This window comes from Monodon monoceros, unplaced genomic scaffold, assembly GCF_005190385.1.
Source record: "Monodon monoceros isolate NGI ecotype Baffin Bay Population unplaced genomic scaffold, NGI_Narwhal_1 Super_Scaffold_4, whole genome shotgun sequence".
Classification (NCBI taxonomy): Eukaryota; Metazoa; Chordata; class Mammalia; order Artiodactyla; family Monodontidae; genus Monodon; species Monodon monoceros.
In genome coordinates this window covers 69,115,913-69,126,113 of record NW_021703781.1, presented here as the reverse complement: position 1 = coordinate 69,126,113, position 10,201 = coordinate 69,115,913, and the positions used below count along the sequence as shown (strand labels likewise).

The following is a 10,201-nucleotide window of genomic DNA, read 5'->3' as shown; positions in this document are numbered from 1 at the left end:
TACATTGGCCTATGTCATAAAATTAGCATGTGGCAGAGTTAGGATTTAAATCTAGGACCTTCTGGGGCTAAAGCCCAAAATGTAGGTGTTGGTGCTGCTTCAGTAAGACATTTGCATTAATACTGATCCTGTGATGATGTAAATTTGGACATGATGTAATTGACAGCTGGCCCCTAGAACCTGGAGCTGCCCAGCTGCACAAGCTCATCCCAGTTGTTTTATAAACTTATCAGTGATGCCACCCTATTTCATGCATGTAAAATTTTTATCGTCATTTAGTGGAATTACAGCAGGTTTTGTTCCATTATAATTCTCTAGAGATCAAGAGGAATTTTTAGAATAAAACTTCAGTGTCTGGGAAAGGGAAAAAGAGAAATGAAGGAGATGGATTGTGTTTAAGAAGATAAAAATCCCAGCGAGGGAAAGAAGGAAAAAAATGATTACTATCATTCATTCCAAGCAGCTGGAGTGGAGCTGCCATTCCAACCAGATCAGGGAGGAGGCTCTTGTGGTTATAATCAGGCAAGTGACAATGGTGACTTGATCGAGGATGAAAGGGTTAAGTGAGCACCTGAAGAATGAAAGCACATGATGTGACCAAGTGCCCTAAAGCCACACTGTGAAGGAACTGGGCAAGTAAACCCACTTAATCGCAATGACATCCTCCAAGCCACAGAGCCCAACTCTGGCTCAGAGCCAGTTTCCAGTTAACTGGGCACCTCACCTCTTCTCCAGTCTGAGAAGCGGCCCCCAAATGAGCTGGAGGAAGGGTCCCCAGCAGGGACCTTTTCCTCACAGCAGGAGGGCAGCTATGCAGTCAGGGCACCTCACTCTTCCCACGGGCGCACCCACCCGGGCCCGAGGTGCATCCCCACTCCATCTGGGAGGACTGCGGACCTGCGTGGAGGCTAGAGAGATTCCAGAGAGGCTTCTGGTTTTCACAGAGGCCAAACTGGGGGTGGGGAGTAGGGGGTAGGGAACATCGTGTAGGAATCCAGGGTTGAGCTGCTTTGGGTCAGAGATTGGTCTTCCATCTTCAGTGTGTGAACTGAAAGCCAGGAGGGGGGTTGATTTGTCTGCCAAAGGATGCACCAAACCTCCACTCTTCACGCCTTCAGGCTCAGCTCTCAAGGAAGGCCTGCGGACAGGGATCAGAAGCCCTTGGCCTGTGTCGGGCTATCCCTGGAGGCAGCAGGCATCTGCTTCCTACTCCCTTAAAACTCAGTAGTGGAAACTTGGGGAAAATAAAGGACAACCATGTGGGTCACTGAAATATACCACCACTACAGCCTTGCTGCCTCCAGCGTCCCCAGACTTGGCTCCAGAGGCCAGTTCTGCCGTGGGGTGGGGGAGTACACCTTTCCCTGCTTAAGCATCTGGGTCATGACTTTGCTAAGTGTTTGTGTCTGAGCGGCCTGACTTAGGCAGCGACTAAGCTTGGAAGTCATAAAACGTGGTACTAAACCTGTCAGTGAGGCTGTCATCTGGGCCAGGATGCAGACCCTGGGTATTGTTCGCAGCGGGGAAAGTCCTCTTGCTTCCAGCTCCTCCAAGTGCCCTAGGCCATCCCTGTCTGATGTGCTCTGAAATCCAGAGGCTCTCAAGGTGCTTTCTGATGGGCCAGGAGGTCCAGCTGGGATCCACCTCGGATGCAGAGCAGGACTGAGCCGTGGTAGAAAGATGGGCCAAGATCAGTGGGACCAGTTGACCTACGCTGGGTCATCCTCTGAAGCCCTTTCTAAACGTATTGGCATTTCTCTAATGATTAATGATGTTGAGCATTCTTTCATGTGTTTGTTGGCAGTCTGTATATCTTCTTTGGAGAAATGTCTATTTAGGCCTTCTGCCCATTTTTGGATTGGGTTGTTTTTTAGTTATTGAGCTGCATGAACTGCTTATAAATTTTGGAGATTAATCCTTTGTCAGTTGCTTCATTTACAAATATTTTCTCCCATTCTGAGGGTTGTATTTTGGTCTTGTTTATGGTTTCCTTTGCTGTGCAAAAGCTTTGAAGTTTCATTAGGTCCTGGTAAGACAGGAATAAAGACACAGACCTACTAGAGAATGGACCTGAGGATATGGGGAGAGGGAAGGGTAAGCTGTGACAAAGTGAGAGAAAGGCATGGACATATATACACTACCAAACGGTAAGGTAGATAGCTAGTGGGAAGCACCTGCATAGCACAGGGAGATCAGCTCGGTGCTTTGTGACCGCCTGGAGGGGTGGGATAGGGAGGGTGGGAGGGAGGGAGACGCAAGAGGGAAGAGATATGGGAACATATGTATACGTATAACTGATTCACTTTGTTATAAAGCAGAAACTAACACACCATTGTAAAGCAATTATACTCCAATAAAGATGTAAAAAATAAATAAATAAATAAATGTATTGGCAGAGGATGCTGGTATTTGACAGAGGGGGCTGTCTCCCTGGGGGTTTCCAGCTCAGCTCCTTGCAACAGCGTCTGCTTCCTGTGGATGGTTTCACACACAGTGGCTGTGAAACCTGCAGTCTGAAGAGCCTGACCTCAGCTCAGCTCAGCTCAGCCGCGTGACTTAGGCAGGAAGCATCCTCTCTCTAAGCCTCAATTTTTTTCAGCTATAAGATGGGAACAACAGTATCACCTATCCTGCCTGCCCCACAGGCATTGGGAAAGGCTCAAGAGTAATAATATTTTCAGAGGATTTGAAAAAGGGCAAAGTGCCATATAACAATGAAGAATAACAAGTCTTGAGTTCAACCCAACAGACCTGTACCAAGTGCCACCGTTGTGCCAGACGATGTCTGGGCACCAGAGATGCAGAGATGAGGGAAAGAGATACAGTTCCTGCCCCCATGGGCTCAGCACTCTGCTGGATGCTTGGAGGAGACAAAAATGTATCCTAATAGTAGCACTAACAATTTTAATAACAGCTCATTCACTGAACGCTTTTATGGCTCAGGCTTGAGCTAAATACTTCACATAACTGTAAATCCTTGAACAACTAGGCAAGGAAGACATTGTTGTTTCCATTTTGCAGTTGAGGAAACTGAGGCTCAGTAGAGTGTAGTCATTTGTCCAAGCACACTCAGCTAAGAAGTGACTTCAAAATCTCTCCTTACCAGATGTGCATCTCCTCTCCTGGACTTAGCCAGCATGCACGTGTTTTATATAGTTTCCTCTTACAACCATTAAAACAGAACTAAAGAGCTTCGTGCTTTATTATATCAGTGTATAAAGGGATGTGTGTGTAGGGTCTATATAGAGCGCCGGTCTGGAAGCATCTCACCTGTCCTCCTACTTAGGTTGGACCCATCTCCCAGCAGGTGAGCAGCCTCTCTGTCCAGTTGGCCCACGAGTGGTGGTCATCATACCCTGGCCCAACCTTCTGCTTATTTAAAAACAAGCAGACTGGGGACTTACCTGGCAGTCCAGTGGTTAAGACTCCGCGCTTCCAATGAAGGGGGCACAGGTCCGATCCCTGGTCGGCGAACTAAGATCCCATATGCTGCACAGCGCAGCCAAAAAGAAAACAAACAAAAACCAGGCAGACTGGCCCAATCTAGGCCTCCTTTTCCTGCTGTGGAACCTTGGGCAAGTTCTCGCACTGAGCTAGTGTCCTCTGTGAAATGGAGAGAAGAGTGGCACCTGTTTTGAGGTGATTTTGTGGAGATGACAGAGAAGATGCTGCTACAAAGCGTGTGGATCCCAGAAAGGCATCCCTGCCTGCTCGTCCCCTTCCCCTGCCCTCCTTCCTGCCTTCTCTCCTCCATGTCTGTTCCCAGGCCCTCAAGGTAGAGGGCCAGCAGGCCAGGCTTCTGCTCTGGAAGCTTCTCTCACTTCTTAGAGGGCTCGGCCCAGCAGAGGCTGGTGGTTTTTCCTTGTTAGAGTTAGAGGATTGTGGTGACTGGCCTGGGCACCCGGGAAGGTGGGGAGACTGTCCTGCAACACAGCATGTCTTAGATGTGGCTCTAAACAGATGTGTGGGCCAAACACCATTCATTCAGCTGGCAAGCACTTGAGGGGCTCCAGCTGGTCTACAGGCTCAGGGAACATGGAGATAAACCCTCCCTCAGGGGCTCTCCAAGGCCAGAGGGGACATGTGCTCACATCCATGCTATAAAGGGCTGCAAATGTTTCCATGAAGTCTTCATGGAGAGCTGCTGGGACCCATAGGTGAGGGTGGGGATTCCTGCAGGGAGGGGAGAGCTCAGGACTGGCTTCCTGGATGGGCTCCCCCATTGTAAGAATTGAAGAATGACTCAGAGGAAGCAGGGCTGAAGGAGAAGTCAAAGCAATGGCGTGGAGGCATTTGGGGAGCCACAGGGGATTCCGTGTGGCAGAGCAGAGGGGAGACTCCAGGGGAAGCAGAGGGGCAGGCAGAAGGGTACCAGCTGGGGAGGCAGGGGGAGGGGGAAGATCCAGGAGGACTTGTGGGTGTGTTCTGGGCCAGGGGGACCCTGGGATTCCGGGACACGGATGACCAGATTCACCCCTCATGCAGCATGGACTCAGGGGAGACTAGAGACCTTGAAGCTTAAGGGTCCCAGTTAGGACAGTTCTGACCTGGAAGGTCACTGTGTTCAGCTTTCTGTTTCCATTTCACTTGTTCCTGGATGAGAACTGGCTTATCAAGGAGTAGGGTTCAATTAATATTCTTCCCAGTACTTCATGAGAACCTTAAAGGAACACACACACCTGAGGGTGGCATCCCATGCTGCGCCTTTTCTCAGGACAGAACGGCTTCCCCAGGCACAGAATTGGGCCTGTCACTGAGCACACCTCCAAGGCAACTCAGCTGTCCTCACCATGTTAATTTTCAGAGTTGATTCTTTTCAGCCCCATGAGCCAACTTTTGAAGGCAAGCATTTTCCATCTTCCCAAATCACTGTGACCCAAAAGAAAATAAGAAAGCTAATATTTAAGCTTCTTCCTCCTGGAGAAATTGAAAACTTGACCACTTTTTCTTTGTTTCTGCTACATCTAATTCAGTTGTTCTTAAGCTTGAGAGTGAACAGGAACTCACTTGCGGTGTCCATTAAAATGCCAGTCCTCGGGTCCCACCTTGAGATACTCTAGTTCCACAGGGCTGGAGTGGAGCCCAGGAACCTGCAGTTCAAGTTGCCCTGGTGGTCAGAGGCCACACGGAGAAAACTGAAGTTTGGCATCCCCATTACTCAGAAAATCTTTGAGCTGATGGAGCCTCCCCTACCCCGGCCGCGCTGTTGTCTCCTTTCCTTGTATGACCTCAGCTCCGGATTGCATCACCGAAGGTATCTGATGAGTCAGGAAAGAAGAAATTTCCTAGCTGTGTGGGAACTCTGCCAGAATCCTGGCCTCCACATGCAGGGAGACGGGGGGGGGGTGGGAGGCAGATGTTGGAGGTTGCCTCCCAGCAGCCACCGCCCCCGCCCCCATCCAGCCTTCCGTGTTCTTTCTTGCTAAATAGAACCCCAGTCCTGTTCCGGAATCAGGTGACATGTGTTTCATGGCAGGCTGGTCTCCAGCCCCAGCCCCAGGGAGGAATCTTGATTGGTCTAAATGAGAGGTTCTCAATCCTGGCTGTACCTTCAAGCATCGGGGGAAATTTTAAAGATAGCCACGAATGTATCCCATCTGAGATCAGTTAAAGCAGAGTCTCTAGGACTGGGATTTTGGCATAGATACATTTTTTGTTTTGTTTTGTAATTCTGCAGGTGATTCTAGTGTACAGCCATGGTTCAGAACCAAACCAATCATAACAGTAATTCCATTCTCCTTGCCAATGGTTGACTTAAGAATGAACGCATGGCATGTTTATGGCATAAAAGGAGATATAAATGGAAGGATCCATGTTCTTCAAAAGGGGCATGAGGAAAAGCTATGTCTTCTTCTGACCTTCTTGCCTTTGGACATTGTGTGAGAGTGATGGCAGCCATCTTGCGACCATGAGGGACAAGCTTGCAAAGGTCACTGTGCTGATGATGGCTGAGCAAAACCATGGCAGGAACCTGGGTCTTGCATTTGCTATTGAAGCCTTGCATTCAATATTGAACCGCTAAGTTAACCAACCCTGGAGCCACCTTATCTCTGGACTTCTGGTTATGTGAGATAGTAAATGTCTTCCTTATTAGTTAAATCACTGGTTAGGTCTTTTTTTTTTTTTTTGGTTGCTTTGTTTTGTTGCTGATTCACCAGCAAAAAGCATCTTAGATGACACAAGACAGAAAGTTCTATCAGGGCTGCCTGTTGGTTCCAATTGCCCTTATAATGATGCCCTTCTTATCTTTCTGTAATGAATAACCACACCTCCCTTCCACAGCACCTCAACTGAATCTGGCTCCCTTAGGACTCCAGAGAGGCAGAACACCATACTGACTAAGCCCATGGGTTCTGGCACCGAAGTCAGCCTGCCTGATTCAGATATGCACTCCACTACTGACTGGCTGTGTGATTTCTGGTAGTTATTTAAGCCCTCTAAGCCTCAGTTCAGTCATCTGTAACTTAGGGATAACTTTTACCTATTTCCCAAATTCGGGGATTTAACGTGGATTTCATGAGATAATCCACACAAAAGTCCATTTCACAACATTCTTGGTGCCTACTACTCAGTATTGGGTTAGACATGGGGAGTCTGAGTTTACTAGAACAGTCCCAACTTTTCAGTAAAGGCAACTCAGTAGTAAAACTAAATGCCTTTCTATGACTGTAATTGTAGAAGTCAAGAAAAGCCCTTTGCCAAGCTCTGTCTCAATTCCTGTTTCAAGCAATGAGGTCTCCATGGCTCTTTCAGGGAATGGAGTGAGCATAGTTTTTATATCCTCTGACAAAGCAGAGATGAGCTGAGGTGTTCCATCGTACCTTTACTGGGCACAGCACAGACATACGTGTCACCACAAGCTGTTCTTGCCGCTGCAGCCATAAACCCTCAGAGGCTGAGGATGTCAGTTTCCTGACACATGATCCATTGGGCTCGGGATATGCCGCAAAGATGCTGGTCTATCTGTGTGTTTCTGTAATGTCTACCGCCATGTACTCAGGAGCACTTGAAAGAGAATCACAAAGGTGGGAGAAAGCAGCCTCCTGGGTTCTGGGGCCTCTCCCGGTGAGGTGTGGCCAAAGGGCTGAGGGCCAATCAAGACAAGAAGTAGGTCTACCTCTTCTGGAATGTTCTGATCCCAGGGGTGAGCCTGGGTTATAAGTTCAAGGAGTTCTTAAGCCTAGCCCCTCAACAGCAGCGGCCCTTTCCCCACCACTGCAGCCTACAGTATCTCTGGGCAGTGTCCAGGCAAAGGACGCCAGTGGCTAAAGACGTCTCCCTGGTCTCCCTGGGGTTCTAGCCTTCAACCTGGTTTTGCCAGCAGTCACATGCTTGCTCTGCTGTTCAGCACGGCTAGCTCCGAAGGGTAGGATTGGATCGGAGGAGGAAACTATGTCCACATTTTACTTTAATCGCATCTGGTTGAATTTGTTGCAATGAAAATGTGGGGTTTTAAGTACACTTTTTTTTAACTCCCTTAAAATGACAGTGGGGATTGGTGGAGGGCAGAGGGATGGGGCCGGTGGATGGGGTCAAGAGACCTTTCCATGACTTGTCTGCAATGAGGGCTTCCTGGTGACCCAACCCAGACAGGGTCCGGGCAGCATGGGGGAGGGAGTGTGGCCCAGCCCTTGCCTTCTTCTTCTTCCCTTCTTGCTTCCAAACACGGGTTTGGTACCCACAGACCCCTTCAGGTCTTGCTCATTCTGTCCATGAGGCTTATTCAGAGGCTGCACTCAAACCCTAACATCAAAGACGATCTGGACACGGAGCCAGGGTGAAGCCCCAAACTGCCACCATTTGATTATTTTTCCATGTGCCTCATGGTTTTGCTTTGACACTATTTCCACCAGCACCTTTTTTTTTTAAATTTAATATGTGATACTTAGATATACCCAAAAAGTTTAAAATATAATTACCACCTTTATGCCCACCACCCAGTTTAAGAAACAAACTTTTTACCAATAGAGTTGAAGCTGATCACACTCTCTCCTCCCGCTCCTCAAAATAACCTGAATTTGGCACCCATCCTATGTATCAGTTGGGATTAAGTTTAGCTACAAATCACAGAAAACCCAAAACAGTTGCTCAAGCAAGATAGAAGTTTATTCACTTTCATAAAAAGAGATCTGAAGGAAAGCAGTTCAGGGCTGCTGTGGGAGCTCCATGATACTCAAGGACCAGCTGTCCTGTGTGCCGCCATCTACAGTACAGTTTCTACCTCCTGGACTAAGATAGCTGCAAAGATCCAGCCATTTCATCTACTTTCAAGCCAGCAAGAAGGAGAAGGGAAGGAAAGAAGGTGACTTCTTGAAAACTGCATGCTATGGTTACGTCATATCCCACTGCCCAGAACTGAGTCACAAGGCTGCGCCCAGTTGCAAGAGAAGGTGGAAGATGTAGCTTTCTTCCACCTGGCTCCGTGCCCAGTTAAAAATCAGGAGCTGCCTTCTAAGGCAGAAATGGAGAGTGAGATTGAGAGACACCTATGGTCTCTGCCACATCACAGTCTTTTTTTTTTTTTTCTTTCATAATTGAGATTTTATTGGTTGTTTTGAGGATCAGTACACAGACATTTCAATTTGTACACAATTCTTAACATACGTACCAAAAATCTAAAAAATCATGTGCTTGTGATTCTTTTCTGAACAGTTATTCCAGTGACTTTCCAGCTTAAAATTTGGAGGCAAATTTTTCTTGACAGGAAATCAAGTAGCAATATCTTCAAATATTGATATGCTGTTACATCGTAAGTCCCCCTAATTCACAATTTAATATCGTATACACTACATACTCAAATTGTCAGTCACAGCACATTAACAAAGTTACTAGAAGAACTGGACTACCATGACCAAAGATGTTAGAGTGCACAGAATTCACAGGTGTGTGATATTAATCAGACTTGGCTTTTTTCTCTCCTGCTTCATCAGAGGCTGGGCTCTCCTCATTTTTAGTTTCTCCATTTTCTGCAGGGAAGCCTTCTTTAGTCTCTTGGTTAGCCACTTCGGCCTGTTTTCCTTTTGCTCCCCTTCTTCCTTTTGTTTGCATTTTTTTGTCTGAAGATTTATCCTTTCCTGCCACCTCATTTGATTCAGTGTCCACTTTTGTAGGAGCCGGTTTAGCTGACAACCTCACCGATCTCCTCTTGGGCTCCTCCTTCGCCGCCCCCTCGGTGGAGGTGACCTTCCTCTTGGGCATCGTGGTGGCGGGGCCGGCGCGTGCCAGGTGCCTGCAGGCCGAGATGTGCCAAGAGGCTTCGTGACGCTGGGCTGCCTGACCGCTGCCACTCCTCCCGCCGCCGCCGCCGCCGCGGCCGCCGCCGCCCGAGCTGCTGAGACCCGCCCACATCACAGTCTTAGCCAGAATGCCAATTTAGGACCTTTTTCTTTTTTTTAAAGAACATTTCTAAGTATTTAGTTTAATTCAAGTGTGCAAATAATAAAGCTCAATGAATTTTCACAGATGGATCGAGATATAGAATGTTACCAAAAGCCCAGAAAGCCCTCCTTAAAACAAAAAAAGAATTCAATTAGAAAATAAAATCCCGGGCTTCCCTGGTGGCGCAGTGGTTGAGAGTCCGCCTGTCGATGCAGGGGACACAGGTTCATGCCCCGGTCCGGGAAGATCCCACGTGCCGCGGAGCGGCTGGGCCCGTGAGCCACGGCCCCTGAGCCTCCGCGTCCGGAGCCTGTGCTCCGCAACGGGAGAGGCCACGACGGTGAGAGGCCCGCGTACCACAAAAAAAAAGAAAGAAAGAAAAGCACATCCCAGGTTAGTAGCTAGCTCGTTCCATGTTGGCTCACAAGAATTTATTTTGCGTTACTCCGTGGTCTTAACAAGAGTGTATTCCCACTTTCTCTTCGGTAAGTCTTTCTCCTGATGGACAAACTGAAGTTGAACTTCCCTCAAGAGAAATGCTGACTGACAAGGGATATGTCCATGGATTTGATACAGATGACTTTTACCGTGCAACTATGATGTGCCAGCGGCTATGCTGAGTGAAGATGCCACTTTTGATGCCATCCCCACTCCTGGATCTGCCACTGCCTGGGGTGTGTGACGTCACCTGAAACTGAAGTCACTAGAGCCAGCTCTGCCTTAGGCTTCTCATCTGCAGAATGGGGGTAATATTATTGTGATGATTCAGAGAGAAGAATGTTGCCCACGTGGTCTATAAGTATGAAGCTCAACTTAAAGACAT

The 10,201-nt window shown here is 48.0% G+C and overlaps 1 pseudogene; it reads right to left on the bottom strand.

Moving 5' to 3' along the window:
* Positions 1 to 8,874: 8,874 nt before the first annotated feature.
* Positions 8,875 to 9,198, bottom strand: LOC114883436 (annotated as a pseudogene).
* Between the last annotated feature and the right edge of the window lie 1,003 nt (positions 9,199 to 10,201).